This window comes from Pleurodeles waltl, chromosome 4_2 (genome assembly GCF_031143425.1).
Source record: "Pleurodeles waltl isolate 20211129_DDA chromosome 4_2, aPleWal1.hap1.20221129, whole genome shotgun sequence".
NCBI lineage: Eukaryota > Metazoa > Chordata > Amphibia > Caudata > Salamandridae > Pleurodeles > Pleurodeles waltl.
Genome location: NC_090443.1, coordinates 1,372,192 through 1,398,697, shown reverse-complemented (window position 1 = coordinate 1,398,697; position 26,506 = coordinate 1,372,192). Strand labels below are relative to the sequence as shown.

At 46.6% G+C, this 26,506-nt stretch overlaps 1 protein-coding gene across 7 annotated transcripts in view; it reads left to right on the top strand.

Moving 5' to 3' along the window:
• The window catches only part of LPAR2 (lysophosphatidic acid receptor 2), a 206,030-nt gene that overhangs the window by 146,173 nt on the left and 33,351 nt on the right, over positions 1-26,506 (top strand). The window contains exon 1 of one of the 7 annotated variants that reach the window (XM_069230344.1): positions 15,951-15,972. The exons of the other annotated variants lie outside the window; for them this stretch is intronic. The gene's annotated coding sequence lies outside the window, so the exon portion shown is untranslated. Of the gene's footprint in view, positions 1-15,950; positions 15,973-26,506 lie in introns of those variants that run through there. 7 annotated transcript variants of the gene reach the window in all.

Here is a 26,506-nt window from a genome sequence, read left to right as displayed (position 1 = left end):
TAGTGGATGAAGTGGGCTGTCTTGAGTCTTCTCTAGTAGACTCAATATATAAATTTAGCAAAATCAAAATGTGTTGGCTAACGCCAGACTTAAAAATAAGGAGTAAAACAATTCTGAAATAAAAAATAAAGTGCAAATATATAACTTGTATCCTTGTGAAGTGGAACTACACAAAACAATTACAATGCGAATGCAAGGAGAGAAAAAATTAACAAAACATCGAATGACGCAAACCGAGTAGGGGCGGCTCCTCCATTAAGGCACCCCCCCCCCCCCCCCTCCCCCGCCAGCAGCTGCAAACCTTTTCTGAAAAAAAGATAATAAACTGTGTTTATTATGTTTTGGGGGGAAAGGGTGGGGCTTCGAGGTGACGAGCAGTGAGGGGGAGTGCAAAGCACTCTCCCCCTCAAAGCGCATGTGTGTTTGGCCGGCCGTCTCGGGATGGCAAAACACACATGCACAGTGGGCCCTCTCCAACACAGTTGCCGGGCTGGAGAGAGCCTGCGCAGGCTCCCAGTCTGCCAGGGAGCGCCCTGGATGGGTGCTCCCAGCCAATCCTGATGCTGCTCTAAACAGCATCAGGATTGGTGCAGAGCAGGCTGGGGGCCTGTGCCTCCAGAGGAGCGATGGAGTGGCGACATCGGAGGTAAGTGGATTTGTTTTTATTATTTTTAATTTAACACCTCCCCCCCCCCCACCCGGCCCTTTTGCATGCGGCAAGCCGCAATTGAAACAGAGCTGCTAATACATCGTGCAATGCATGCCATAAGAAAACATGCCTATCTACGTTTGGGGTAAGATCTAGACTCTTTAAGCTGTTTCTCTTGTGTAGCTGGCGACCACAGTGGGCTTGGGGTGGTCGCTTCTGAGAAGCAGCAAAATTGCTTGCATGTTTAATGCATCTGCGGAGGAAAGGTCCTTGCTTCATGCAGAAAGTTACTGGTTTGAATGGCGGGTAAGCTGAAGTAGCAGATTCCTTACAGTTGATAAATGTAGCGTTAGGGGACAGAACACTAGTTTGGGCGCTATAATAACTGTTTCAGATAGCACTTTACATGGGAGCAAACATATTACATCAGCACAATGGCTCAAAAATATTCAGCACTTTAGATACAGCCGCACATGTTTTTTTAAAATTTTTGCTTACGTTTTGCATTTGCTTGCTCGTTTGATTATGTTTCTTTAAATGTACTATTTTTAGGGTCAAGCCTGCGAATGAATGCTGTATTGCAAGACTCTTGTGTTCAATATAGGGCTTGGAGCCCTCATGTCGCTCACCATTTGTTGGTTTGCCAGGCACTCTTCTTTACAGCCTTGTAATTTGTCAAGGCACTCCTGGCTTCACATTCGTTTCCCTGTGTGAAGCCGGGATCAAGCACTAAGTGATTCAACTTAATTAGTGCCCATCCACTGCTCCCCATGTGATCGAGTTACTGTTTGTTGTTTTTAACTTGCCCCGCAAACAGAAGGCTTGTGACTGGCAGAAACGTGCCCAGCAGGCACAAAATTGCAAAGTTTTATTTTTTAAAGCTAACTTTATTTTATTTTGCCAAGTCATCATTTCTCAGTTTCTTCTCATGTTTTCTTTTGTTTTTGCTCATGGGTGCTGTTGTCAAAAGATTACAATTAACTTATTTGCACGACCTATTGCATTTCAAATGCTTGCTTTTTTGTTACTGTTAGTGAGACAAGCCTAGAAATTCCTGAGAAAGCCTACATAGGCAATTGAAACTTGGCCTGTAATGAGGCGGAACAGCGGCCTGCGGAATGTGGGCATTACCTTTCCCTACATTCCTGGCACTAGGATTTGTCAGGTACTGCTGAAGAAAGAGGGTTGCTCAGTGTACGCAGTTATGAGGTACACATCGATGGCCGTGATGCCTACCTAGCCTATTGAGCGGCTGCCCTGTGTACCCTTCATCCTGCAAACCTAGCGCCAGATTTCAAATGCTTTCATGCCATGCAACAAGCAAGACCAACAACTAACTGCACTGCATGAAAGGGAGATGGCAGAAATGCGCCGTATCTACCAAGATGCGGCAGATTCTTGTTCTCTGCCTGTGCTGGCACACACTCTGCAGCCCAGCACCAATGGAGGCATCTTTGTGCCATGGAGTAAGGGTGCCTGCGTTATAGGCAGGATTCTTTCATGCAGGAAGTAATACCTTCCTGCACAAAAACAATCCTTAGAGGTATTTTTCTCTTTCTATTTGTGCCACAGAATGCATCACACTTAGAAAGAGGAAACAACGAAGAGAAATAAAGATTTTTCTCTTTGTTATGCCTTTGGTGGGAAAGGTGTACAATTCTGGCGCATTCTGAGGTCTACCAGTGTTAGTAAATATTGGAACGCTTCAGAACACGTGGGTGGATGCATGGGAGCACCCACGCTCCACCTGTGTAATGCCCCCGCCATGCAGAGTAACGCAAGGCACCAACTTGCGTCACCCTCCGTTTCTCCAGATTTGCCATGCCACACAGTGCCACGCAAGGTGGCCTTGCGAGGTTTAGTAAATCTCATTCTAGGTCTTGCATCCCCCTGCGTGGTATCTGGCCGTCACAAAACCTTAATAAATCTGGGCTGAAGCTCGTAGCAAGTCTCCTAGCGTCACTGTGATTAAAAGTGCCTTACCAGTGAAAGGGGACGTAATCAAGTTGGCACAAGCGCCAGACGCGAAACCAGGCAGGAAGTGGGTCACGGGTTAGTGTGAACTAATCATAGGAGGGAAGTGACGGCTGGTGCGCGCATAGCATTGAGAATTTGGGCAGATTCGAGGAAGGCAGTGCACCTAGTAGTAACCACTATTTAAAAAAAAAAAAAACATGAATCGCAGGAACTAAAGTCATCAGTTATCCCTCAAGAGTAATGAATCTCTGTCTCCTTGACTGGCAACCAGTGTCAAGAGAGAGATTTGTGCGAAGACTCTTTATCTTGGTATGCAATCGAGGGGCCAGATTTTTAATCCTATCTTCTCCTTTTGCCCACATTGTGTGATCCTGGACTAACCACTATCCCTCTAGCACACAGAATCAAATGAACCGGAAGCCCTATGTAATAACTCTTATTTGTACATGCAGCAGAGCATACTTGGGAGTAAAAATTATAATTTTTTTTTTTTTTTTTTTTTTAAATATTTTCAGCCTGTGTTCTCCAGTTCTCTGTTTCCATTAACTTTCTTTCCGCATTCCTGTTCTGCAGCCCCGGGTAAGTGGAGGACTTGTTATTTTGACTTGTGTTTCTGGTGCCAGCCTGTCTAGCCTCCACCTTGCCTGTGGCCGGTCAGGACCAGGTGTCTACAGAGGGAGCTCTGATGTAGGCTCTGCCGCCTGGGCTCCTTATGCCAGAGACAGACTGGCATACATGCCGACCCATTGCAATTATGCAGCAGTGGAGGTTCAAATTCTGCATCAATAAAAGTCAGATTCTGCGGTGTCATCTAGCACTTTTGTGGCAGTATTTCACTATTTCGTTCATCCACAACAGAAGGGGGACCAGTCAGCCTCTGCAGAAGGCCTGACATGACGTGCCAGTAGTGTGGCCATGGAATTCAGACGTTCACCCCCTCGTGTGGAGATCTCCACCACAGACCACTGTCAGTTTCCTGATTGCTGAGTGGGGTCAGCAGTACTGTGTTTAATAAGCGTCCATCGTGTTTATGTTTGGTTGTTAATGTGCTGTAGTGATTAGCGGTGTTTGGTGTCTGTGACACCATTAGGATCCTTGCTAAGAAGAGTCGGGTCATGGAAAAGTCAGGTTTGGGATACCAGTAAGGGTTGTGTACGATTAGAGTTAGGTTAAAGGTAGGGTCAAGGTAAGGAGTTTGGGTCCTAGTTTTCGTTACTAAGAGATTATGGTTCAAGGTTCCAAGGTTAAGGTAAAGGTTGAGGTTTACTAATCACAATTCAAAACATTTTACTTATTCTTTTTATGGGGCGATGGTCATTGCACCTTTGGGATAAATCGGGACAAACACTGATTTTTATACCATATGGGGATACTAACAATGAACAAAACTGAAAATGCTTTTAAGGTACTTGTACGGAAATTGATGGTACTATCCACAATAGATATTTGGCTCTAGAATAATGGCAGTTCCTGCTCATCCTGTCACTATAAACTCCCAATTAACACTTCTGTATTCTTCCCTCCTCTATCCCTCCCTTACTCTAGTCGATCCAACTAACAAGCTCACATATCCTCTGCTCAAATTAACCCATACCTCGCTATACTAACACAGTTCTATTTCCCTATACTATTCCACCACTAATTCCTCTTGGGTTCCGGAGTAGCGTGCTACTTGCACAAAAGTGCTTCGATCCCTTGTCAGGGGTAGTAAGCGCTACATAAATACAATTACAATATAATCATTTAAAGAGCATTCTGAAAAGGGTGGTGAAGCATTTATTCTTTAAAAAGATCATTTAACATTCAACAAGTGAAAATGTCTAGATTGGTGGGCAGCTCTTGAGCACAACCAGAGAGTCAACCATACATAGTACGTCCATTAAGAAAGCCTGCCAAAGTCAGTTATTTGAGACTTAGATTTGGCCTGCGTGATTTTAGAACGGTCGGCCAGAGAGGAAGACCTGTGGAAGACTGCAGTCTTTGTATAACACTAAATCAAAAAGTCAGACCCTATAAAATGATCTAAGATTTTTTTCTGAAACCTGCATTCCTGAGACTAGGTGCAAGGACGTGTAGGGAGGCAGTTGAGAAGTGCTTTAACTGCAGCCATGAGCTGCCTTTGGCAGGTTTTGTGAAGTTTAGGATGATGGCGCAAAACACATTTTTGTGTGGCATTAGCAGATCAGACAAAATGTCCCCCCGCCCCCCACACACACACGTTCTACTCACCTACCTTTCTTGATGATTTTGTTTTGGCTGGTTCAGGCTTTGACAAACAGGATTTGTAGCTCCATATTTGTGGCGAAGAAAAAAAAGGCTCAGTAAATTAAGTATTTGCCTAGGATCATACAGTTTGGTGAAGTGGGATAGCTTGGATTGGTCCCCGGGTTTCTGGTTACACATTGTGCAATTCACCCACTAGATGTTTCTCTCCCTTTTAACATCAAAGGTTTATGCTTTGGCTTGTATTCTTGGCACATGATGTCAGTGCACGGGTGGCAGGCAGAAGCCACATTAAAGCACCGCTTTTTGGGCTTGAGGGTCCAAGATGATCTCGAGACAGAACCAGGCCTCTGGCTCGAGCCTTTAGTGACTCACCCACCTGTAGTGCCACTGTCACCTTAACACTGGTACAGACGTCACTTTATTCATTAATGTAATAGTTTTTTTGTTAAATGGACAATACAAAATAATCAAGCTGGTAAAAAAGCTAGGAAGACAAACAAAAATCGGAATTTTGGCCAGTTTTGATAGAGGTAAAACAGCAAATACGGGGAAAAACACTTTAATGGTGCTTCAAAGTTGCCTATATGATTTTAAAAATAAAAATGCAAAACTAACAAGTTGAAAACTACAGCAATTTTTACAAGCATGCATAATTATTGATCTGCTGTGGCCATTCGAGAAACTCAAAACGGGAAGAAATGGTCCATATTTTTCTCAGGGTAAGGAAGAAACCCTAGTGTGAAGCGAAGACTTACCTGTGGTGATAGGCTGGGAGCGCGTGGTCCCTTGTTTAACTGTGGTGGTCTGTAGTGACCAAGCTAGCATGGCCTCCTGGCAATCTTCCAGAGGGCCCTTTCCCGCCCACTTGTGTCGCCTCACTGGCCTGCAGGGGGCTGAGGTGCCTGAACGGCCCTCTTCACACGGCGCCGTAGCTCACTGCTGTCGAGGCGCTGTTGAAAGATTAGCCTTCAAATCTGATTCAATTTAGTTTTAGATGGGGGTAATCGGTCTGGCTCACAGAGAGAGGCAAGGACGGTGCCAGGGATTCGTGCTTTATCACACCCGACGAATCCCCCTCGCTTCCCGCCACCCTTCCATCCCTCCACCTCCCCTCGGTTGCAGTCCAGGAAAATCGAACCCCCTTTCTTGAGCAGCCCCTGTCCTACGCAGAGCCGGCCCGTGCTTCAATAGCGCCCTGGGCGAAAGAAAGTTGGCGCCCCCTCGGCAGCTGATGAATGAAACGAGGCAGCAGGGGGTCCATTTTGTGTTCCCAGGTCGGTCACAGATCAAAGCAGCGACCGGCCTCTGAGCACAGACCTCCCCCAAATATTCTGATTCACTCACGGCGAGCTCAGTCACTCTAGTGCCAAGTTGTTGGTGCGAGTCATCAAGGGGTGACGGGGCGTCGGGAGGGGAAAAAAGGGTTTAATGAGGTGCATAACGACGTCTGATGCAAATAAAAAAGATGATTAAAAGCAGTTTAATTTGAACCACTGGAGTCTAGTAAGAAGTGCGCTGCTGTTTGGGGGTCTTTAATGCAACAGCTCTGTGCGCCCCTCGGAAGATTGGCGCCATGGGCTCAGCTGTCAAAAGCCAGCCCTGTGCCTACATCTCGCCCCCCTTCCCTCAAGTGTTTGGACGCTGGGTGAGGGAGGGGGGTAGGTTTGGAGAGACAGCAAGCATGGGGCTCCAAGAGCAAGACGGAAGATGGGGATACAAGGAGGGCGGGAAGTAGGCACGAGAAGGAGAAATCAAGGGAAAAAAGTAATGGAGAAACGGGGTGGGGGGGCATACCCATAACTCAACGGACGCCCCAGGGGGTCAACATGGCTCCTGGAAGAAGGGGTGTGGATAACCCTCATGCCTGCGGCGGTAGGGATACTGAGAGTAGGAGTAATCGCGGGGAAACTTCTGCCAAAAGGGCGTCCCCGACGTTGGGAAGTGGAGTAGGGGAAATAGTTTGAGGCCCACGGCCGCACTCCCGATTTGCCGGTAAGAGAACTGACCTACCGATCAGCCAATCACCCCTTCTGCCCACAAACTCCCCATAACCAGGCAGAAGGTCCGGTTCAGGTCTCGGGGGAGGCTTGACACAGGAGCCTGCTCATGATTAAAGCCTGTAACTTCATCCATGGTTGTAACGCGTGTGCGGCAGACCACCCGCTCACAGAAAGCAGAAAGGTTAAGGCCGGATCCGGTAAAAAGGGGCAACTACAGTGATCCAGACAACAGGTCCCCCAATTGTGATTGTTTGGTGTGCACTCAGTCCCACTCCACAAGGCTAAACGAAGACAATTCGTAACTGGGCACCACAGAACCAAGGCGGTGGTTACACTGATGGAGGGTTCGAAGAACTGGCCCTGTAAGCAGCAGGGACAGCAGATACCTCAACCGGGTAGCAGAGCAACCAGAGAAGTCAGGGGGAAGATCAAGAAGGAGATAAGGCATGGTAGGGTTCAAGGACGTTCCTCAGAGGCCACCCCCGCTCACATGATTTGGTGATATCCCCTTTAGGAGTTGTTCCCAAGAAAGACCACAGGCAGTTTTGGTTGATCCGCCAAGTTTAGTTTCCCGAGTTCAAGTTGGATAAACTGGGGTTATTGCTCTGTATCCTACAGCTTCTTTGATGATTCAGTGGAGCCGGTAAGCGCATCTAGCCCCTGGGTCCACTAACTGCAAAGGCAGATGCCGAGTCTGCATAGCACCTTCTTCCAGTTCTCCCCAAAGCTTTCACTTCACTGGGATTCCCACTTGAGGGTCAATAGTTCTTTGACAAGTGCAACAATGGGTTGCTCGGAGTCACAAGCATGTTGTATGATGTACAGCACTTTCCAAGAGTGCACCTTACACAGATAGCACCCTGAGGGAGACACTGCATTACCTAGATTCGTTCTTATTTGGAGGTGAAGCAAGGTCACACCTATGCAGCAGCCTTCGTCCCATTCTTACACCACTGGGCAGTGCAATGGGGTCCCCTTAGCACCAAAGCAGAATGTTATTGGGTGAAAGATCGCTATTACCTGAAATGAAGGGTTGTCTGACGAAGGCAGCAAGACCAATGGGTGCAGGAAAGGTAAATTGTTCCAAAATCATCACCAGACTCGATTGAAGAGGGGTGGTACCTGATGGAGCAGTGAAAATATCCAGATGGAAATTGAAGATTGCTATTGCCAAATACTGGATAACCCTGGGTTTCAACGTCATCAGACATGTCCTAATGAATCTGAATGCCCTGGATGTGTATGATGAAGATGAGGTCCACCTGTCATAGGCCAGCATACAAGGGTATCTCAGTAAGATAGGGGTGCCATGGAGATCACAGGTTGCACGTAGGCCAAGGTGAAACTGTGCTAAAGGGATAGCCACAGATGAGCGACAACCCTTCTGTTGTGTGGGCAAATGCAGACAGTCACACGGTATGAAATCAAGAACTTCAAACATAAGTAATGCCGGATGAGGGCACCTTGAGACTCAGCAGACTTTGGCATACTAAAGGGCAGGGCCAGCTGTACAACAGAATACAGTCACAGGGGGGCAAGAGACTGCATTTGCAACCCAAACTGGCCACAGGTCAGCCACTATGGACAAGCAACCAGTTGGAAGTTAAGCCACACATTGTTGATGGGGTACACATCTAAAAAAGGCCTATGCATGGCCTCAAAAAGGTTGCACACTAAGGCAGGAAAACCAAATGGGAAGAATTCTGTGAATTTGTAAGTTTCTGATGCATTGACTCACAAAAGTATGATATTTCCTCACCTGCAAGTGAATTGCTTATTTTGTGTAAAAATCAATAAATCTGCAGCCATGCTACTCCACAAACTGTCCAGCTAAGTTAGTTTTCTTTTTGCCTTGATAAGGGGTTCATGCAGAAATGGCCCCACTGTAAGGGTTAAGAGAAAGGAATGTAGGGAGGGAGGTTGGAGGCAAGTCGTTTCCCTCTGACCCCTTGGAAGGGCTCAGCTTATTGAAATATTTGATATAAATTAATAAGCGTACTTTTCTAACATTCATTTATCTCCCCTCAATTTTTCAATAGCGAAATGCTTGCTGTTAAATAGTTAAGATAAGATTTGCTCACTGTGATATAAAAAAAAATAGGGATTCATAAGTATCTAATATAACAACTTATCTAGGAGCTTTGCAATGACCTATGAAGATGTTAAGCATAGAATAATATACACATACATATGTATACACACACATACATATACACACATGCACACACACATATACACATATACATTTTTAACTGTGAGTAAATATACATTTACTAAACATGCTTAAAGATTATGTTTATAATTTATTATTATGCAATAGTAACTATACATATTTCTTAAAGAACTATACATATCTAGAACAGTGGTTCCCAACCTTTTGACTTCTGTGGACCCCCATTTTATCAATACTGGAGCCCGGGGACCCCCACTGAATCACTATTGGAATCCAGGGACCCCCACTGAGTCATTACTGATAGTTGGAACCTAATATTATTAAATTTTCTAAGCAGTCGCGGCCCACCTGAGGAGGCTTTGCTGACCCCCAGGGGTCCCCGGCCCACAGGTTGGGAACCACTGATCTAGAATATACACATAATCATATTACAAATATTTATCAACCCAGGCATATTCAGTCCATTGTTGTTTGGATATGGTGGTTATGAAGGAAAGAGACACGTCTTGAGTATTCTTCTGAAGACAAGATAGTTATCCGTGCATCTTATATTTGGTGGGTAATGAATTCCATAGTTTGGCTGCTTGAACAGAGAAGGATGTACCACCTATTGTCTTTTTCTTGTATGGTGGTGTTTTAAGGCAGGGTGCCATTCTTGAGCAGAGGTTTATTTGTTGAATGTATTCGGTTATTTTGTTTCTGATGAAAAGCAGTCCTGTTCCATGTATAGCTTTGCGGGTGATACAAAGCAGCTTGAAGGTGCATCTTCTGGCAACAGGTAACCAGTGAAGTGCTCTCAAGGCAGGAGAGATGTGGGCTCGTGGATTTACATGTAATAGGTAGCCTGGCAACTGAGTTCTGAATACGTTGTAGTTTTTTCATAATAGATGGAGATGTTCCATGATAGAGGCATTGGCATAATCCAGTTTGGATAGTACAAGCGAGATAGTAGCTTGCACCTTGTGTGGAAATCCCAGGTGGGGAAGATGCCTTGCAGAGACTTCAAGGTGATGAGGCTTGATCGTGCTAATTTGTCTGCTTGGACATTTATTGTTAACTTAGAGTCCATGGTAATTCCAAGGTTTTTAAATTCCTTGGATACTTAAGGAGGCGGTTCCAGATCATCAGCCCTAGTGCACAGTGGGTCATCATTTTTCCAGTCTGCACACGTGAGTATTTCCGTTTTGGAAGCATTCAGTTTGAGATGGCTCCACTTCATCCTCTGATCAATGGCTCTGGGGCACCTGAAGATTTGTGAGTTTTCTATGTCTTTGGGGCATTCCAATTTAAGTAGTATTTGTGTGTCGTCTGAATAGTTGTAACATGTGAGTTGAAAATCATTGATCAGTTCTGGTAATGACAACATGTAGATGATGAAAAGCATAATTGAGATGATTGATTCTTGGGGGACCCCTGCTTTTGTGAGGTAGGGTTTGGACGAGAAGGGGGGAGAATAGATAATATTAGTTCTATTTTGAAGGTAGGATGTAACCCAATTGCGAGCAGTTCCCTCTATGCCGGCTTCATGGAGTCTTTGAATTAGGGTGTCACGGTCAACCATATCAGAGGCAGCCGAGAGGTGCAAGAGAAGTAGTGTAGCAACTCCATTGTGGTCAACTGTGTTTTTAAGATCATCCCAGATTGCTATGAGTGCCGGTTCAGTGCCCTTTCCTGGGCAGAATCCAGTTTGGAAGTCTGAAAGTATGGAGTTGTCTTCAATGAACTGTGACACCTGGGCAAATGCCCAAATTCTAATCTGATATGCACTTTCGCTGACGAGGCTGGAAGGAAAAAAATAGACACCTAAATAGATTACACTAAGTAGAATGTAGCAAGAGGATAACCTGAAGTAAAGACCTCATTGCCATAACCTAATGCTTGAAGAAATATTACCCTTCAAGAATGGGAATGAGGGAGGGGCCAATCAGCTCACTTAATAAAAGAAACATTTTTGCCAAAAGCAAGTCTGATGTTTTAAGGGCATTAACTCGAGGCCATGCCTTTAAAATACTGGCAAGGTGGGAACCCTACTCCAGATCCCTGTATCCCACCACAAGTAGGCCAGAGATAGAAAACAGCATCAGAACCACAGCCACAGAAGAATGTCTCAGGTGAGCTTCAGACCGAAACTTGTAACTGGTTGTCTGCTTCAGGATTTAGGGTAAAATAGACTAGTCTTATTGTTTGCTGAAGAGTCGGAGATTGTCAGCGGACCTGATTCAGTTTTAAAAATATTTAGCATGTGTTTTTCAAATAAAAGGGTGACACCCAGTATTGCAAAGTATTTTTTCTGTCCTGTTTCAATTAGGCTCTTGATGGCAGTCTTGCTTTATTGACGGTCAGTTGGGCTGGGGGGGCGACTGAGTGGCCTAGTAGGTAGTCTCAGTCCCTGATTATTGGAGAAGCCTTTGGTTGGACTATCCTTTAAAGTTAAGTTCTGAGCTAGAATTGACTTTACCTGGTGACTTGGCGGGAGAAGGGCAGAAATAACCACAGCAGACGTCAGTAGTAACCAGGAGCAGCCTTCCTGCTAAAGGCAAATTCATCCCCTGAGCAGAAGCGCTACTGCCTGATCATGTGAGGGGAAGGATTATTTTACTGAGGGATAGTTGTAGTGAGAAGGAATGGCTTGTGCACAGGACTAGCATGTGCAAAGTACAGCAGAGCCCTCCTTTGAGCCCAGGCACAAAGCCTTCAGCTGGCTGTATGAATTTACAGAGGCTTTTAGCCAGTCCTACTTCTTAAACCAAGAGCCTGCTGGGACCTGTAGTTTCAGTGTATTCTTAAAGGAGTATGTGAGTATAAGTCTCACTCATATTTCATCCTCTTGACTTTAAAGCCAGACTTGGCTGAAAGTCATCTGTGTCATATGGTGTCACCCGACTGATGTGCAGATATGGGGGGGACTTCTAATCCCCCCATACCTTCTATCCTGGGGTGGGCGGAAGACTGGCCTAGGGGCTGTAAAGCATGCATTTCACTGGACAGGATTGCACCAGAGAAGGAATGGACATGGTTGTACAGGACAGACCACGTGCTGGGGTTAGATTTGGCCTGTATGTGTGCCATCAAACCTTGGTATGAGGATGCAAGGTCAAATTGGGCTGTCTGTGCTAAGAGATGGTCTGTAGTCTTTTGTAGTTAGTATGTGGACAACACGTCTCACTAAGTTTATGGTTCCTGGTCAAATGTAGGGTGTGTGATTCCATCCCTTTCATTAAACTATGGATCTGGGCTGAGATCGTTCCTCTATTTTCCCGGACTGAGGATTTAAAAATTTGACCATTTCCTCACTGCAACAGATATATGAATGTCTCCTTCATACATACTTTACTCACTCTAGCGATACTCCCTCACACCTCACTCGCTCTGCAGTGGGAAGATGAGCTGGTGGGTCATTACCTCTCTGAGTCTAGCTTACATGGGTGACTATATCAGAACCAAAGGTGCAGCAGACACGAAAAACCCATGATAATAAGGCGCCGGGTGTGGGGCGAGGGCGTAACCTGTTGTACCACCACCGGTACCCACAATTGTGAGGTATGAAGCCGGGGACCATGAGCTGCTCTACTGTTGAAGGGTTCCATGGTCTTGAGTTCTACAGCCTGGCAGGACTGATTGTACCCCAGAGGAGCCCCAGGGTCTGTGCACGCAGGAGTACCAGGAGGCAGTTGTACACAGTCATACTGCCCCTCATTTGAGCAGAACAGTGAGTCAACCACCAGCGAGGCACTTGGGGTCCGGTAGGAACAGTGCACCTGCCACATCCACCTGGTGACCATACTGTGCATTTCCGCTGACACCTCATTTACAAGAAGTGATGGAAACCCCCCAGCGCTCACCACAGGCATTAAGCTGAATGCAACCAAAACCACATGCCAACCTCTCTGTGCTCTGTTTCCATCTGGAAATGAGCTAATATATAGAACGGAAAACCACATACCAGCGAGCTAGCACCAAAAGCTGTCCCCTTGAAATGTTGCCAGTTCTCATCCAACATGAAATATGAAACGTCTAGTTAGAATGTATTCCGGTTCTTGGGCTCTGCAAATTTCAGCATATCAGTAATCACCGTTGAACGTTCAGTCGTGCCGGCCTGGTTGGACTTCTGTCCACAGGCCAATAAAACGCACAAAGGCTATGAAATATTAACAATTATAGTCCCAGGTCACAGGCCGCAATGTATGGGACAGGCCAAGCCTGTCTTAGAGTTCATTGCAGTGGTGGACAGCTAGCTGGTACCACACATATGAAAGGAGGAAGTGTAAACGTTCCTGTTGCTAATGTAAGTTTGTGGAACCTATAGTGTGACTATGTATTGCATTGCAAGATTTATACATTGCTCATCACCCCTATGTGAGGCACTAAAGTGCTTGCCTACATGGGCAGCAACCTACTCCTTGAAGGGTTTGTGGCTGGGAGGGCTCTGTCTCTGTTGATCCTGTGTTGGAACTGTTTCCACGTCCTGCATGATGCGCATCAAGGTGTGGTTATCGTGTTTTGCAATGCAGCGCTTAGCAGTGCGGTGGATGAAGAGGTGAGAGAGGACCTGCAGTTTCTGACTCTCAGTACGCTGACCGCTGTGAGCAGCTCTGCTGGTCCCTTCATGGTACTTCTTGTGATCATAGGCTACGTGGATGTTATTGCACTGGGTTGTCCAGTCTGGTATGTTCTTTAAAGTGCATGGTCCTGAATGGGGATGCTTAGAGAAATAGTGGGGTGGTCTCCTGGCATGGGCTTAGGTCATATCATCCCATATCTGAATGTCATTATGAGGTGTAAAGGAGGAGCCATAGGTATCTAGTCGGGACCTGCAGAGGTAGACTAGATAGGGAGTTCTCTGTCCGCCCAGCAGTATGTTGGCCAGTCAGTTACCCCACGCCTGTACTGTTGGCTGGTTTATGGGCTGACACAGCACTCGGTGTTAGCAAAGACCCATAGCAAATAGGTCTTATGCAGGAGTATTTCAAGCAGTATAAGCGAGTTCACATGCACCCTGTATGTGATTGAGTTAGCTGCTGAGCCCTGAGTGTTACAGTATTTTCGTGGGCCTGAAGGGCTATGTATGAATTGACATCACTGTACAATAACCCCGGCTAGCCATAGGTCAGCCTTTCTTAACTTACCTGGACTGGGTGCGCTGTGTGTGTGTGTACTAGCACTAGTATAAGTTTGCAGATCCCCAAGCAATGAAGTGGTCAGGCATTGTTACTATTCAGAAATGCAGTGTGTAGATTAGTGTTGGTCTAGGTTTGCAGTGCTAATGGATACGAGTGGCCTATATTCGCACCAACGTTTGTTACATCTCTGTGTGAAAACTTATCTGACCCGTCGTTTCTCTAGACCAGTCACTCTTAACATATAATGCCTGGCAGTGTGGATGACGTGACCCCCGCACCATGTAGTCCTCATTGTTTTAAGTAACTTTTCCTATATATTGATTTCCACACTTTTATGACTGATTTGTCTCATTGTCATTTGATGTTTGTCATGTAAAGCCCTCTGACACTCTAAATTCGAGTGAGTAACGCTTAAAAATAAATGTGAGGGGCTAGGGAGAAATGAGGGGCACCCTTGGAGGGTGGTAGTTCGGACATTTTTGAGAAGGAGGTAATTGCTTGCCAACAAAGAATGCCATCGTGTGCACCACCAACGCTAAAGCTGCCCTGCGGTCTGCAAGTTGAATGAGTGGCTATCTTGGTCTGCGAGTCATTCCACCGAGTGGCTGTCCTGGTCTGCGAGCGGTCAGACTCTGTGGCTGTCCTGGGCTGTGAGTTGTGTACTCAGTGGTTACCCTTGTCTGCCAGTGGCCAGACTCAGCCGCTGTCCTGGTCAGTGGTTAATCGGACTCTACCACCGCCCTTGCCTGTGGGCTTTGGTCAGACTTCCAATGGGTGGCTAAACACGCGGTAGAGGGTTTTGACACTGAAACCTGTAACGAATTCTGTGCATCACACATTTGCTTCCGTGACCAGCCCTTGCCCCATGACTGTGACTGGCAGGGTCACCACACACCCCTGAAGTCACAGGCCTCGCACTGATGTGGAGCGGGGTTAAGGTAATAAACTCTTCGTTCTGGCTCTACAGCCCACTGAGGCGTCTTAAATAGGTGGGTACTTTTGAAAGCGAGTTGTGGACCCTCGCTGAGGGCGCCTTCTGGGTAGGTGCTTGCTACAGTGTCTGAGACCGGAACAATGCATTTTCTGTGCGCCATATTATTATTAAATAACTGGGCGGTTATTCTTCTTTTATCAACACCGGAAAAATGAAAGGCCATGCCAGTCACACCTGTCACGCGAGTAACTCGACCCCGGCTCTTCATTTGTTTCAGCGATGCTGTCGTTTTGGGCGTCTCTCACTGCTCTCCAGCGTCTCGGCTTGTAAGTTAGCTCAGCGGGTTGGTGCGACTGTTGAAGGGGTCCGGGTCCAAACTGCATGTTCAAATCCTCGTAAGATACTTCGGCAGGTAAACACCTACTTTTTACGGCCCTCCACCCCAATGCTTATATTTTTGGTACCGGAAAGATAAAAGGCTAACCTGGCCTTCCTGGAACACTAATTCTGGGGGATATGTCCATCCTGTACCAATAGCTCCCAGCATATTAACCTACTGAGGTATCGCACCGACTCCTAATTGTAGTTCATGTTCTACGAACATTTGATAACCAGACTGCAGTGCTTGCGCAACAGCGCTTTGGAGGAGGGTGGCAGCTTCGAGCCTCCCCTCTCCGTATTTGACTTGCCTTTTCTTGCCTCTGCTGCCCTGCCCATGGAAGTGCACAGCCACGGGTTGGCCCCCTCCGCTTCCCAACCCCTGCCTTCAGTTTTGGATTCCTCACGCGGTGTGTCAGGCATAGACTTGTCTGGAGCCCCAGATCTGCGGCTTGTGTCCACCTCAGGCGTGCAGAGCGCACTGCAGGCGGGTTTGGGGAGAGGGGCTGGAAGAGGTAAGAGTGGGCGATGTCCAACTGAGCACCCAGGTTGACCCTCCCAGCGCCTTTACACCCTGAGGAGGTCTCCGACACTACCCTTGCATGTTGTTACTCTACTCCTACCCCAGGCAGTTTTCACAACATTTACAGTTTTCATCAACACTGCTCCGGCTGACAGGATATCCTGTTGATACACCTCTCTTACTGAGAAAACAAGCAGGTCTCGCCTATGGGTGAGCTATTGGCTTTGGCAATCGGGTGGGAGTGGGGTAATGAGAGGCTGCAGGTGGATAATGGGACAGTCTGAAGGAGAAGAAAAAATGGTGTGAGGCGGCCAGTGCTTTTTCTTTTTTAACTTCTGCGAGGTGTTGCGGGGAGAAAAAACAGGCAGAATGTTGGGTGGGAGGCAGAATGGAGGCAGTTGGGGAAAGATAAAAAAAAACAACTGCACCATGATGAATCCAGCGTTGACAATGTCATAGTGCTTTTTTATTTTTTTTATTTTTTTAGGTTGAGCATAGCAGTGCGCAAGCGCTGCTTTTCCGACGTGTTGGTATGCATCTGGGCTATTAACATCGCCCACATCGCGCCCATCATGCTTTACGTTTGTCCCTCCTTGGGGAGGTTTTGTTACCGCCTTGGCCATCGCCCCTGTTACATGGCTAATTGCACTTTTACTGATAAGTTTGACTGAGCAAACTTGTTTTTCCTTTTGTGTGTCTCTTCACGCTGGTGCTCGTGGCAGCCGAGGCGCTGTGAATTGCCTCGCTCATGTGAAACTGTTTCACTTTCCATTTTCAGTTGATGTGGCAAGAAAAATCTAGTTAGGAGTTAACAACGCTAATAGCGCTAATTCGAGCAAATGCGAGACCCACTGCATTCCAAATGCTTGTTTTAAATTGTATCTCCAAATCACAGTGTGAGAAGCAGAGGGGCACTAATTACATTTGTTTAATCTGTGCTTGGTCCATGCACCACCAAAAGAAAAGGGAGTTAAGCATGGGAAGCGCTCCCCAATTAGAAGACAGCAAAGAAGAGTGACAATGCTGCAAACAAATTGTTATGGGCTGGGTCCAAGCCCGTTATAGAATACAGAGTCTTGCAAACGAGAGCGCTTGCACTAGCTTATGCTCACTCAGACGAGATCTAAAAATCAAATATGATTCTTAAGCCTACCTTCAGTTCTTATGCGTGATCTTTAGTCCGGGAGTACTCTGTTAAAAAGGCTATTTTTCAGCAAGAAGTCCAGACTCTTTGGGGCTATAAATACCTAGCCGTCCATTCCTCCTTCCATGGGCGTAAGATGGGGTAGCGGCCCCTATCCTGATGGTGAAATACTAGTGTTTCCGGGTACACCAGCCCTTTACTGCTCGGCCTTTGTGAAATCAAAAGGGCTGCTGCTAGCTACAACCTGGGGAAAGTAGCAGCCCCCTTCTCCAAATATTTTTTAGTATTTGTCTATGGTGTGGATGCCACAGATACTGCGTCAAGCACTGTTGGCTTGTGCTGGAGTGATTGTTGACTGGAGGCTGTATGAGTATTTTTGGTGAGATGCGTGACAAGGGGTGTACAGTGCAGACTGTGTTGGATAAGTGGCATGAAGGTTGGAGTTATGGTCCGATCGTGCGGCAGCAGACTTCTAGCCGAGGCTGCATACGCAGGTGTGCAGCGGATTAGCTTAGTCAGTGAGATTCAGGGGTTTTGGGTTGGTAATCTCAAATTTCCCAACAAAAAAGAAGTGGGCTGCAGGGTGAATGGGTGAAAAGGCTGAGGTTTAGCATGGACTGTTCCAGTGAGGAGCAGGGTCCGTACTGATTTGCATTAGGTGGGCCTCTGGGGCGATTTAGAGTTTGGAGGACAAGATACTGGCTCATGGCAACAGAGTACCCTGTCTGTCCCAACATCCTCCGATGACCTGAGTGAGTAGGGGTCATTATAGGTAAGCCTTCAGATTGTTCGTCCTATTTAGAGTGAGCAGTAAGGTGGATTTTATTTTTTTAACTGTCAGTTGTTTCTTGACAGTGAGGGACAGATAAAAAAAAAGAAACAAGAAATATGACCCCCCCCCCCCCCCCCACCACTACCACCGCTGGAGATGACTCCCTTGGTGTAGGAGTCATCAGTTTATTTGTTTATTTTTTTATAAACTCCCACAGGTTCCATTATGATGGCAGTTCTTGCCAATACGTGGAGATGTCTGTGGGGCTGGTAGATCTTTCTAAACGTTGTGTGTGGAGTAAAGTCAGGGTGGCTGACCTAACGGCCTCCACAACCCTGTCTGCCTTTACTCTGTCCACCAAACCCTAAACAAGGCTCTCGATCTAGAGTCACACGGTGGGCGAAAAACCATGACTTACACAGCTACCAGAACAATTTGCCAATGGTTAGACTATTTGCAGGCATTTGTCTCATCACCATTTGGGTGTCTGATTGCCAGTAGTTTGCCTGGAAATCTAAGACTGGCACAGCTTTCCAAGTCTACTACTGCCAATGTTTGTGAATTCAAAAAAGTAGTACATTTAAATCCATTCAACGAATACTTAAGTGGGTGCAGATTTACTATGTTTTTTTAGTAAACCAATGAGAAAAACCTACACAGACATAGCAGACCCAACGCAGGGCCTCCAGTCCCAATTGCCAAGCCAGGAATGCATTTATTTTGGGGTGTCACACCACAGATCCCTCTCCGGAAGCTACGCCCTGTGCTTTACATTAGTATAGAGTGCATGGTATTGTAAGAGTTAGGAGGGGTGCATGTGGGTGCAGGGTCTCTTTTGTGGGAAAATAATGGGCTGGTGTAGTGCGTGAGGTCAGAGATGTGCTCAGATCATGTCGCTGCTCAAAGTGTCCTGGTGCACCGGAGGATGTGTTGGATCAGGATAGAGTGTAAGGTCCTCTGAAAGGTAAGGGAGGTGTCTGGTGTGGGTAGTGTGATGTATGAGACCAGAGATGAACTCAGGCACCCCCAGCACAGTTAAACACAGTGATATGATCTGAGGATGTATTGGATTGGGGTAGACTGCATTGTCCTTTGTTGGATTGGGCTAGAGTACAAGGCCCTTTGTTGGATCAGGGTAGAGTACAAGGTTCTGTGTTGGATCGGGGTAGAGTGCATGGTCTAGTGTTGGATCATGATAGACTGTGTGGTCCACGGTTGGATGTGGGTAGAGTGCATGCTCCTGGGTTGAATTGATCACCATAGACTGCATTGTCCTGTGTTGGATTGGGATAGAGTGCATTGTTCTAGTCTGAATTGGGATAGAGCGCATGGTCCTGTGCTGGATCGGGGTAGAGTACAAGGTCCTGTGCTGGATCGGGGTAGAGTACAAGGTCCTGTGCTGGATCGGGGTAGAGTACAAGGTCCTGTGCTGGATCGGGGTAGAGTACAAGGTCCTGTGCTGGATCGGGGTAGAGTACAAGGTCCTGTGTTGGACTGGGGTAGAGTGCACAGTCCTGGGTTCTATCGGGATAGAGTGCATGGTCCCCTGGAAGAAGGGGAGGTACATCGGTGCAGTACTTTCAATGAGGCCTCTAAAATATGCATCACTCCTTCTCCCCCCCCCATTAATGACTGGGACCACACAGTGTTTGCTATCCTGTAGAATGAGTTGGAAATGTAGGAGCTCATGCCCAGAGAGTTGGGGGTTGCGTGCCTGCATCGGGTACCATTTTGGGGATCCTATAAGTGTGGCTTCATCATACGCGAAGAGGTGGTCGAGACACTGAACGCTTGAGCTATGCTTGAGTCTAAAGCCAGGCTCTGGCTCAGTTTGAGGCCCTGTTGGAAGCTCCAGCCCATAACAAGTTGTACTTTTATGGGGCTTCTGCAGGTCTCCCTCCCTCTACCCAGTATGTGGCGTTGCAGCCACAGCTGGCTTTGCAACTGGAGAACCAGCTTCGAGTCTTGGCTACACAATAGTGATTCTGGGCAAATGACTTATTCTCCCTGTGCCTAAAACAACCAAAAAAAACAAGCATTGGCAAAGCCAATATGTTTAACCTATGCTCACTTAGGAGCTAAGGTATTTTCAGGGACACTGGAAAAATGCAGCAGGAGAGGCCAAGTTATGCAGCAGGGTCGAGTAAAATATGCAGCAAAAAAATGCAAATTATGCAGCATAATGTGGCACAATTTGTAATAGTATTACTTCATTATTTTGTCTTTTTTAAACTTTAGTTCCAGTTTAATACCTAAATGTTGCAATAAGCAACAGAAAGGTGACCAGTCCAACTTTACAAAGGTCTTTCCACTGCGTGGCAGCACGTCACTGCACTTTTAGTAACTTTTGGACCGTCTGGGGTAGAAGTAACTTTTTTTTTTTTTGCTAGAATATGCAGATTATGTGCCAGATGACGGATTATGTGGGAGTTAGGGCAAATTTATAATTACCCGAAAATCACCACAGCTGTGCAATTGCTTAATTCCAATGACCCTGGATATTGTTTTATCAGCCTCACACAGGGAGAGATACAGCAGTTCCACTCCATGGCCATGTACGAGTGCAGGCGCACTGAATTGCCGCTCTCCAGGTAAACTACGCAAGGCCGTCTCACAAGCATTAATCCAGTTCCTAAACTATACTGAAAGACTACTGCACCCCACACACTCTAATATAGAACACTGATATGTTCACAAAGTACTAAAGGTGAAACCCAGCATTCCGATGCCACAAGCAATGTAGAAGATAAAGTAAAGCTGTGTCAGAGGGAACTAATGGTATACAGCATTAATGCACTGGGACTAGTGGCTGCAAGATTCCCATGACTACCACCCAGGTGTGCAAAAGCACTTTAAGCACACTGGAATTTAAAGCTGCTGTTCCAAGTTTCAAACTGGGAAAGGTGATCTGATGCTCTCCTCCGACAAAACGATTTGAAAAATCTATGCCAAGATGTAGCATTCCGTCAATGGGCCGCAGTGGTGCCAGCAGGGTGGCGGGCACGAGAGAGGGCTTTAGGGGAAGCGCAGCATATATATCTAATGTCTGAATTGCACAATGTGAAACAAAATAAAGCTGATCCTGAGGTTGCTGTGTGTAGGGACATAGCCTGCACCTCAACCTCAACAGGCAGAGATATTGGGGGCCTGATGTTGCGTCCAGGCCCCGGTGAGAGACCCCAGCAGGACAGCCTGGTGCCCCTACTGAAGGGAGTCAGAGTGGTTGGAGCTGGTGGGGCTTTCCCCTAAGCACCCACGGCTCTGCGCACATTCCTATGGAGAGGCAGTTGATGGGCTATGGTAGAGGCGGGAGTCAGCTGATAAATGAGCCCTTTCTACGTGGGCAGGTACAGGGGCAGTATTTGTATTAACAATTAGCAGAGTCTGGGGCAGTATTGGGGTTGCTACTGTGCACTGGTATGTGGCATCAGTGATGCCCCAAGACCCTTAACCCCCTCTTGGTCTCTCACCTCGTTTTCTGTTGTTCCAATCTCGGGCACCGTTTAAACTCAGCGCTCTGCCAGTGACATCATCAGTCAGGGCACCTCTCTTTTACCATGGTTTCCGTATCAGCTTCTTCAGTCTGCGCCCATTGTGAACATAAAAGAAAGACACTCCCTATGATAATAGCGCAGTTTCTAATGGTGGAAACACTGACCATGAGCACCCTGCAGACGTGCCACCCTATACTGCCTACAGTACCGCAGTGATGCATCACCTCACTGCTCACTTTACCAAACTTGAAACACACTCTCCGTCATAAAAAAGGGCTGCTTCATTGTGGTTTAAGTATCTGTGTCTAGTACATATCAAAGCGGCCCGACCGTGAAATAATCCACTCCACCTAGTTCGAGTCTCGCCGTCAGCTCAGTATTCTGTGATTCTGGGCAAATCACTTAAGCTCCATGTGCCTACCAAGAAATGAATGTATCCTTGTGTTATTCAAATGGTGCTCATGTAATGCGAGCCCATACCTTCAGTTCATGTTTGCGCTATATAAAACTGCAAAAAAAAAAATAGAGATTGAAGACACATGCACTCTCAGTGCATGTTCAAAAGTACATTTTTTTAAAAAGTACTTGCTTGCCAGTGAAAGGACACTGACCACCAGAAGCAGTACTTGGTCAAATTGCCACTGTATGGATAAAAAATTGGAAGAGCTGGAAAAAGCAGGAGGCTAGGAGGAGCTGCTGACCAATTTGAAGCAAGGAAACGAGACCCACGGGGGAGCCAACCAATGGTAAGTAAAGAAGTGCTGACCAATAGGAAGCAAGCAAGTGAGACCAATATGAGAGCCAGCCAATGGTAAGTAGAGTGACGTGGGAGCCATCTGAGATCAGCCAATGGTAAGTACAGGTAAGTAATGGATGGGTTTTAAGCCCCTTTTAAGATTTTTTAAAAATGCAAAAGAATTCCCTAGCACAGCGTAAGCGCAGTGTCAGCGAAACCTAGAAAGACTGTGACCTTGTGTAATTCAATTGGTGCTCATGTAAAGTGCTCCAATACCTTTAGGTCTAGTTTGTGTTGTATGAAAACTAGAAAAATGCATAAAGAGGTAAAAAACAGAGCATTAGCGTAAAACGGAGAGACCGATATATATCCATTTAGTGGCTGATTTGTACAAAGTGAAACAATAAAACCTGGGTAAATCACGGCTTTCCCGCTTAAATAAGTTGATTTTAGGAAAATATTTTATTTCACCAGAACTACTCTTTCTACAATCTCGGGTATAAAAGCACTTTCGAATGCATGAGTTCACCCTACAAAACCTACTTTGTTTGATTTAATAGTCTATCATGTTACTTTGTGATAATATCGGCCAGTTTCAGGTTTCAATTCACTTGACATGACAAATATCTTGCCTCACTAATGGTACTGTCGCCAGTGTGAGGATGGGGCAGGAATGGTTCGAAGTTCATGTCATTTTTAAAAACTATCCCTTTTGATAAGTTCTTCTCAATGCAGTGCTACGTTCCACATGTTAAAGAAATACACTTTTTTTAAACTTTGAATGGACTTTATCACTAAAGTAATGTTTTGTGGCTGATTGCATAACATACATTTCATGGGCTTGCGCGTGGGCTCTAAGAGCCAAGCCAGACCCTGGGCTCGGCTTTCTCTGTTAATTTGCAGCCTCGTCCACCTCTACGTCCACATATTCCATTTGTGAGACTGGGGCCGGCGGCAGAGGGCCTGTATCCTGAATTACCTGCTCCCTGCTGAATGCCGGGGTACTTGGAGGCCAGAGAGCCCCTCACCCGCGAGAGCGGCGCAGTCCCACCGGGCGAGAAAACTCCACCGTCTCACTCCACGTGGACTCTCTTCGGTCTTCGAAAGTTCTGCAACAGTGCACCCCTCAGAGTTTCTATCCACGTGGCTGAGCCTCAGAACCGTAATTACTATCCTGGGCCTATAATTTGACGTTTGGATTTGCGCCCTCCGCTTCTATTCTCGACTCTTGGCTGTCACGAGCGCGCATCCTGGGCTGGTCCTAGCAGTGAGTGCCACATCTGCTCACGGAGGGGCGAGGCAGTGAGTGCCACATCCTAGGCCGCTGAGAGAGCTGCGCCCTGGGCAGGTCCCACCAACGAGGAGCTCTGGAGCCGCAGCTGGGACTACCAGGGAGTGCTGGGTCCCGGGCAGGTTCTAGCAGTGAGCGCCACATGTGCACCTATACAGGTAAGGCAGCAGGGGCCACCCTGGGCTGGCGCTACCTGGGAGTACCGGAGCCTCCGCCGGATCTCGGGGTGTCGCATCCTGGGCCTGGCCTGGCAGTGAGTACCAGGTCCCGAACCGCGTCTTACAGGGAGTGCTGCATTCAAGAACGGTTCTAGCATTGAACGCAGCATCCTCGGTCACTTCTGGCAGCGGGTGTCTCATTCTAGCCATGCTCTGGCAGTGAGTGGAGCCTCCTGGGCCGGCCACGGGGGGGCCTCCTAGGACACACCTTTCCGTGCCGTACCACAGGCCGGTTCTACCCGGGCGTCCTGGCTCAATTACAGCGTTGAGCGCTCCATCCTCACCAGTGCTGACAGCAGCTGTCCGCCCTGGACCAGTTTTATGCGAGACACCTGCCTTCTGGGTTTGATCTGGCAGCACCCGTCTCTTGCTGGGACAGTTTGCCAGTGGACGTCTCATCCTGGTACTGCCACATTCCGGGCTGGCTCTAGTGGCTAGTACATCAGCCTTGGATGCATAGGATAGCGGAGACTGCCACTTTTGGGCCAGTTTTGCCAGTGTCTGCATTCTGGACAGATTCTGGCAATGACTGCCGCACCCCATGTAGGTTCCTGGCTTCAATGCTTCATCTTGCTCCGTTCTAGCATAAAGTGCCGCGACTAGGCTGCTTTTATTCATAAGTGCTGCACCCTGGACTGGTGCTAACACTGCTACATTGGGAAATTGTTCTAACATCCTTTAGGAAGTACCAGCTGAACAAGCTCTGGCAGTGAAAGCATCGCTTTGGTAAAATAATTGCTAAAGGGCTTAGCAGCGCAGCTTGCAGGAAGTTTTTTTGTAAAGGCTCCCGGCCCTTGATCTTAAAGCACGGCTGTGCAAGGCCTCTGAGGACGGACAGAAGGTCCCAGTGTTTTCGGAGGTGACACTAAGAATGGTCAGGTGCCGCGACCCATAACACCGTAACCGCACCACGCACGACATGAAAACACTTACCACAGGCTCAAACCAAAAACAACATACCCTAGCTCTGTGCGGTAAGGGATTTACTCCCACACATACACACACGGGTAGTAAGCGATACTATACATGTGCTATAATAATACATTTGGCACTACAGCCAGGTAGTGGGGTTGTCAGTGCTGTGGGCTAGAGAAAGAAAGCATGTCCTTGATGTGAGGCCGTTTTGGGTGGGATCTAACTGCCAACTAGTGCCACATCCTGGGCCAGGTTAATGAATCCTGCCTAGGAAGGATGACTTATGCATGCCACGTCTTTATTGGTGTAGGCGTGCTCGCATAAGCCGATCAGGCGCAAGATTTCATAAGTTGATCAGGAGCCAGTCCCATCTGGAGCCAACATTTGGACTGTCGGAGCAGCTTTAACAATAATATTTGCAGTGGTTAGACAGTGTAGAGTTTCTTTGAGTGGTCACGCCAGGCCATTCATGCATTTGTATGCATCCCTCCCACGACCCTCCAGTTGCGTTGAATTATTGGTGGGGATGGGAGCGACAAGATTCGGACTAGGACAGAAAATAAGCCGAGGCATAAAAAAAAAGTGGCCCCTCTAGTGAATAAGAAAGCTTAAAAAGTGGCCCATGTTTGCAAATTTGGGCAGTTTTAAATTTGTAATGGCATGCTGGGCCGGTGTTTTGCAAAGTTTTGAAAACTGCATGGATTAGAGTTTGCTTCAGGCAATGAATGTTTTGTATTTACCGTCGGGTAAATCAACAGTAAAAACAGGCCCAGCAGACCATAAAACAAGTCTACGAATAGCAACAAAAAAAAAAGGAAAAAAAATGGGCCACACACTGACCCATCCGACCAGCCAATTGGGCACTGCCTGATTGTACTATAGGCCAGTCTGGCCCTGGGGGCTACCCTTGAGGCCTGCCAGCTAAACCAGAGCGAGAATTACGTAAAATATCAATAAGTCGTTTTTGCTGCGTGTATGGAAAGTGAAGGGTTACATGTGAAAAACTAAAAGCCTCCCCAAGAACCACTATATCGTCAATCATTATTATTTTTTTAAATATATATTTCAACAACTTTTTATTTATTTAGACAGTTTCATTATCAAAATTCCATTAGATTGAATTATTTTAGTTACAATCATCTTCTTTATTCAAAATAAATTACAAAACACAGAATACTAAATACAATTTCACCAGTCTCCCCATATTGCACTCACCCATGCCCCATTTTAAAAACACAGAATAACTCCTACATCACATATATTCATTCATACCATAACATTTTTAGGCATATGTACATCCACAGTGTCCAACAAAAACTATATTCTTCTTTTCAAATTGTCAAAAAAATCACATTCTGATCAAGTTCGTATCTATTCATTATTTCATCTGAATGTGGACATCAGTATCTTCTTTCCCCTAGAAACTAGTTCTCTCATCTTGTTATGTTTTGCAGTTCCCTAGTCATCTATACATGTCCTTTTAAACCAGTTGTGAATTCAGCTGATATCCTCTGGTAATTATTCAACCATTTCCACCTCGAGACAAGGCGCATTTTGGTGTCATCTAGCAAACGCCGTACACCTTCCTCGGGCGCAAAAAGACCAATATGTAATCCACAGGGTAACTCGGGTAGAGATTTAAAAAATACTCGAGACTCTTCTCCAGACAGCATGGGATTAATAAAACCGAGTGCACCCCCATGGAGGCATACAGGTGTTATCTAACCTCATCTTTATAAGAAAACTATTTGTGTTACCCCAGTAGTTGCAGCAGCCCATCCCAACAGGGTGGCAGGCAGGTCGCACTCAGATAAACATTGCTCTAGACGTGAGGTTTCATATGTTCTTTTCTCCGTGTCACTATAGCCCTCGGGACTGTTTCCTAATCAAGAGCCTGCAAACAGCACACCTTGGGGGCAGAGACCGGCAAAGCGTTTTTGCTGCGTGTATTGAAGG